This window comes from Rattus norvegicus, chromosome 5 (genome assembly GCF_021556685.1).
Source record: "Rattus norvegicus strain SHRSP/BbbUtx chromosome 5, alternate assembly SHRSP_T2T, whole genome shotgun sequence".
Classification (NCBI taxonomy): domain Eukaryota; kingdom Metazoa; phylum Chordata; class Mammalia; order Rodentia; family Muridae; genus Rattus; species Rattus norvegicus.
In genome coordinates this window covers 144,840,001-144,846,188 of record NC_141538.1, presented here as the reverse complement: position 1 = coordinate 144,846,188, position 6,188 = coordinate 144,840,001, and positions in this window count along the sequence as shown.

The following is a 6,188-nucleotide window of genomic DNA, read 5'->3' as shown; positions in this document are numbered from 1 at the left end:
TAAGGTTGGAACTGCTGGAGTGGCTTTTCTTTATCTGCCTGGGAGAGCCCTAAGGCAGATCCCCGGAGCACTGACAGCACTGGAATTTTGAAATCATTCTTAATGCCTCTCCTTTTTTCATAAGCCTAATTCAGCTCATCAGCAAATCCCAACAGCTCTGTTTTCAAAACACAGCCAGGACTCATAGCTATACCTCTTCACCTAGGCCTCTGTGATCATTCTCCGGGGTCATCTTGTGACCTGATTCTTCAGCTTCCTGGGTTTCCTCCTGCTCACCATATTGGTCTACTAGGGATGCCATAGCAAGATGGTACAAGCAGCAGACTTGTCCTCCCTCACAGTGCTGTAGGCTGGAAGTCTGAGATAAGCCAGGCCACACTTCCTTAGAAAACTGGAGAACAAGTCTCCTGTACCTCTGCATAGTTTGTGGGCTTACCTGTGTAGTCTGTTCCCAAAGTTGTCGTCATTGCCACCTTCCCCCTCCCCCTCCCCCTCTCCTTCCTCTTCCTCCCCCTCTTCTTCCTCTTCCTCCCTTTCTTCTTCTCCTCCTCCCCTTCTCCACCTCCTCTTCTTCCTTTTCATCCTCTTCCTCCTCCTTTTTATTTATTTACTTTTATTTGTTTGTTGTTGTTATAGTTTGTTTTGAGGCAGGATCTCGATATGTAGTTCATGCAGCTCTAGCTGTCCCTGAACTCCCTCTGTAGACCAGGCTGACCTCAAACTCAGATCTGCCCGCCTCTGCCTTGTAAATGCCAGGATTAAAAGTGTGTGCCCGCACACCTGGAAAATTTTTTCTTTTTCAAAGGATGTCAGTCATACTAGATTAGGGTTCATCCTAATGATGCTGTGTTCTAACAATTGACTATCTCTGCAAAGACTATTTCCAGATAAGATTTTGTTTGGTGTTTCTAGGGCCTAGGAGTTTAACTTATCTTTTATAAGGAATACTAGTCAACCCATGACATTCCTGCCCATTTCCATAATCTATTCTCTTTCTCTCTCTCTCTCCCTTCCTCTCTTTCTTTCTTTCTTTTATTCTATGTGTATATGTGTGTGAGTACACAAGTTTATGTATACCACATGCATGTATGCCCCCCTGGAAATCAGAGGGTGTCAGATCCCCTGTCTGAAGTTACAAGCAGTGGTGAGTCACCTGATTTGGGTTCTGTTTTTCTGCAGGAACAGTTAGCTCTCTTGACTGAAGAGCCATCTCGAGGACCCTTCACACTGTTTTTGTTTGCTTTGAGACAAATTTCATGTAGCTCAGTCTAACTCTCAACTATGTACTCAGGTTGGTCTTGAACTTCAGATCTCCCTGCATCTGCCTCCCAAGTGCTGGGATTGCAGGCAAGCATCCCAATATACCCAGTCTCGGCAGTTCTGGAAGTCAAACCCAGAGTTTTGAGCATGCAAGGCAAACACTCTACCAACTTAGCCACACCTCCAGCCCTTATCTTGATCGTTTCAAAGAGCAAGTGAGGTTTTTGGGGTTTTTGTTTGTTTGTTTGTTTCCTGTTTAAATAGTCTCAATGATTCAGAGGAAAAGTCTAAATTCTGAAATTGAGCTACAACTCCCTTATTGTCCGCCTGCCTACCATCTCTTCTCTGACTTTGTCTCTTACAGTCCTCTCCTCTCCTCACTCAGTCAGGTTCAGTCCCCAGCTTTGTTGCTCCCCAGGGCCCTGAGGTGATGGGTTCTCTGAGGATTGAGTGTGTGTACTGAGTGAGGATACTAGAGCAGCCAAGATCATATTTCCCATTTTGGGGATTTGAAGATAACTCCTCAGGGAAATTAACTAACCCAAGAGAAAGCTCGCAAGTGTAGCTCAGTTGGTAGGGCTCTTGCCTCACTTGCACAGTGCCCCAGTTTGATCTCCAGCACAGAATAAATCAGATGTGGTAGTGGTGTACAGTTAAAATGTACCAGCAGTGTAGAGGCTGAGACAAGAAGGTTAAACATGCAAGATCGTCCTTAACCACATAGTGAGTTCCCGACTTCCCTGTATTACATGAGACCCTGCCTCAAAAATAAAAGAAAATAAAAATAAATGAGTTAAAATAAAAAAGCTGCAGGACTTAAGATTTCCTTTTTTAGCATGAAAGACTTCACCAAGTGCAGGGTGACTAAAAAAAGAAGTCTACGGACAGGTATATTATTTTGAAATGCCAACATACCAGATATAAAGAGACGTTTCTATAAAAGAAAGTTCCGGAGAGGAAAATAGGTCACATACAAAGCCTCAAGAAACAGAGTGGATTTCGTTTTCTCTGCAGATAACCTAGGACATACAGGAACAGTGTTCTTAAGAAGACTTACATTAACCCAGAACTCTGTCCCCAAATAACTTTGGATCAAACGTGAGAATAGACTCACGATGCTGAGACAAAGGACCTGGGTTCAAATCCCAGCACCTGCATGATGGCTCACATCCATCTGTAACTCCTGCCCAAGGGCACGGATGCCCTCTACTATAACCTCTGTAGCAGTAGGCAGGTGTCTGAGTCAGACATGTGCGCAAGACAGGCATGGACATAGAATAAGTAAATAAAAAAACATTAAAGATTTCCTATGCTTGGATGTGTGTGAAAATCTGCACTGAAATCCCACCTCGATCCCCTGGATGCACCACTCCCAGGTCACAATCCAATCAATCCAGAAACAACAGTCGCTTCTGGTGAGCTTGCTCCTGTCCCATGCTGTCCCCTGCTTAGCGTGACCTCACTTCTCTAAGTCAACAATGTAGAGGCAATATGCACACTCTATGCTTTCTTTCTACAGATTTTCATTTACAAATGCTTTTAGTTCTGACCTAGCAGATGTACTTTGGACTGTTTACCTGGCCCTGATGCTGGCACCTGTGGGCTGGTTTCCCAGGGACTGGTGCTTCTGTCAAACATCTGCAGTAGCAAACAAAGCAAAACAAAAAACAAAAACCCAACCCCTTCAGTTCAGGAGTCCTGAAGTCTCAAGGTCTTTGTCTTAATTTTCAAACAAAACCCTACTTATCATGTACCTGCCTGTGGGTACCACAGTGCTCACACAGAAACCAACGGACAACTTGAAGAAGTCCATTCTCTTCTACGGTGTGGGTTTTGGGGATCGAACTCCAGTTGCAAAGCTTGGCAGCAAGCCCCTTTACCCTCTGAATCATCTTGCCAGTCCAAGTAGTAAAAGATGTAGTGACAGAAAAGAGTCTTCTGAGAAAAAATTCAATTCTCTGATATGTTTGATGAATGCAAAAAAGAGGTATTATAAAGAGTGTGGGTTTACTAAATGATACCAAAAATGGCTACTTTTTCTGTTAAATGGAATTTCACCCCAATGTATTTCCAATAGCTGGAGTCAGGGTCAGTAGTTTCCAGGTTCTTGGTCTCTCTAATTCCAGGAGTTGAAACAAACTCACGTAAAATTTGCAACACTCGGAAGGAAATGTTATTTAAAGCAGGGCACCTGGGCTTGGTGGCATAGGGCTTTAATCCTATCACTTGAGAGCCAATGGCAGGCAGATCTCTGTGAGTTAGAGACCAGCTATGTGATGACATACTGTCAGAGAGAGAGAGAGAGAGAGAGAGAGAGAGAGAGAGAGAGAGAGAGAGAGAGAACAGAAAAGATCAGAAGGGAAAATGGGCCACATGAGGGAAGAGTCAAAGCCTTGATTCAGGGCTTCCTTTTTTTTTTTTTTTTCTTTTTCTTTTTCTTTTTTTTGGAGCTGGGAACCGAACCCAGGGCCTTGCGTTTGCTAGGCAAGCGCTCTACCACTGAGCTAAATCCCCAACCCTCAGGGCTTCCTTTTTAATAGGTCTTAAGAGAAGGAGGAAGCTGGTTACTAAGGGCCATGGTGACTGTACTTCTCTGTTTTGGTTAATAGATTTCGTTTAGACAGTCATTTTCTGCTGCACCTGTTCCTTCCCACAATGCACTTTACTTTAATCATATGCATGCTTAGCTAAGTATAGGCGTAAAGTGCTAAATAGGGGATTCTCCCTGAAAGTTTACCTGAGGTCAAAAACAGCTCAAGTTCTGCTGACTTCCCCCCTTTTCCTGCTGGATACAGTCATCAAAGGCTACAGAGTGAGCATGGTAGTTTGTACAGGCTTGGCCCAGGGAGTGGCACCATTAGGAGGTGTAGCCTTGTTGGAGTAGGTGCGTCAGTGTGGGTGTGGGCTTTAATACCCTCATCCTAGCTGCCCGGAAGCCAGTCTTCCGCTAGCTACCTTTGGAACAAGAGATGGAACTTTCAGCTCCTCCAGCGCCAAGTCGGCCTGGACACTACCATGCTTCTGCCTTGGTGACAATGGACTGAACCTCTGAACCTGTAAGCCAGCCTCAATGAAATGTTGTCCTTATAAGAGTTGCCTTGGCGGGGTTGGGGATTTAGCTCAGTGGTAGAGTTGCCTTGGCTACAGTGTCTGTTCACAGCAGTAAAACTCTAAGACAGTGAGTGAGTTTGAAGCCAGTTTTGGCTACATAAGACCTTGTCTTAAAAAAGAAAAAAAGGGGCCCAAGAGACAGTTCAGCCGGCAAAGTGTTAAGCATGAGGACCCAGGCCTAATCCTTATAGTCTATGTAAAAAGATGCATGGTAGCACACACTTGTAATCTCAGTCCTGGGAAGGCACTGAGAACCAACCCCTGGGACTCACCAGCCAGCCAACATGGCTTACTTGTCAAGTTCTAAACCAGTGAAAGACCTTCTCTCAAAATACCGATGAATGGCACCAGAGGGATGACACCCAAGTCATTCTCTGATTTCACACACACACACACACACACACACACACACACACATGCATCAACACATTCTGCATGCACACGTAGGCACACATGGACACGCATACCCTAAGGAACAAAAAGAAATAAAAGAACTGGAGCCCTTACAAATTGCCAGTGGCCACCAAGGAAAACCGTCAACTGATTTAACAGAATGATCATATAAGCCATCAGTAATTTCGCCTCTCGCTATACATCCAAAAAGAACTGAAAAATTATGATTACACAAAAAGCTTGTGTATGAATGTTCACCACTGTGCTATACCCGAAATGTGTAGGACTCAAGTGTTAGCCACCAGTGGATAAATAAACTGTGGTAATGCAAGAATGGCAAGATGGCTCAGTGGTTCAAGCCGCCTGACAGCGAAGTTGATGAACTGAGTTGCATCCCTGGAACCTATCTGGTAGAAGGCGAGAAGCAATTGCCTCAGGTTGTCCTTTGACCTGCATATTCGTGCTGTGGCAAAACCACCCCCCAAATAAATGAGTGTTTATCTCGGGCCCCTTCTTTTCTTTTTAAGACAAGGTCTTATGTAACCTAAACTGGCTTCGAACTCACTATCTTAGAGTTTTGCTGCTGTGAACAGAAAACATTGGTTTTATTTATGTGCCTGTGCCTGTGTCTGTGTGTCTGCCACATGCATGTGGGTGTCCACAAGGGACCAGAAGAGGGTGTTGGATTCCTTGGAGCTGGAGTTAGAGGGAGTTGTGAACCAGCCCACATGGATGCTGGGAACTGAACTCCTGGTCCTCTGGAAGAGCAGGGAGTACTCTCAATTGCTGTACCATCTCTCAAGCTGCTGTAATAAAGTTTTAAATGTGGTATATCCTTATCCATAGATATAAAAAACAATGAAGTATTGATACATGCTACTGCATAGATAAACTTTGAAAATATTCATAGTGAAAGAAATCAGATATAAAAGGCCACATATCCTGTGCTTTCGTTTTTTTTTTTTTTTTTTTTTTTTTTGGTTCTTTTTTTTTGGAGCTGGGGACCAAATCCAGGGCCTTGCGCTTCCTATGTGCTTTCGTTTTTATGAAATGCCCAGGATATGAAAACCTGTGGAGACAGAAAGTAGAGTCATGGTTTCCAGGGGATATGTGGAGGAATGTATAGTGAATACCTTAGTAGCTTCCTTTTGGAGTGATGAAAACATTCTGGAATTATGCATACTCACATAAACACACACACACACACACAAATTCATAAATAAGTAAGTGCAAATTTTAAAAGAAATTATGATTCCTTCTCATGAGTACATGCAAAGCCTTTGAATTGTAACTTTTATGATGGTAAGCTTTAGCCAGGCCTGGTACCCCATGCCTTTAATCCCAGAGGCAGAGGCACATACATCTCTGTGAGTTCCAGGCCAGCCTGGTCTATATAGTGACTTCCAGGATAGCCAGGGCCACAG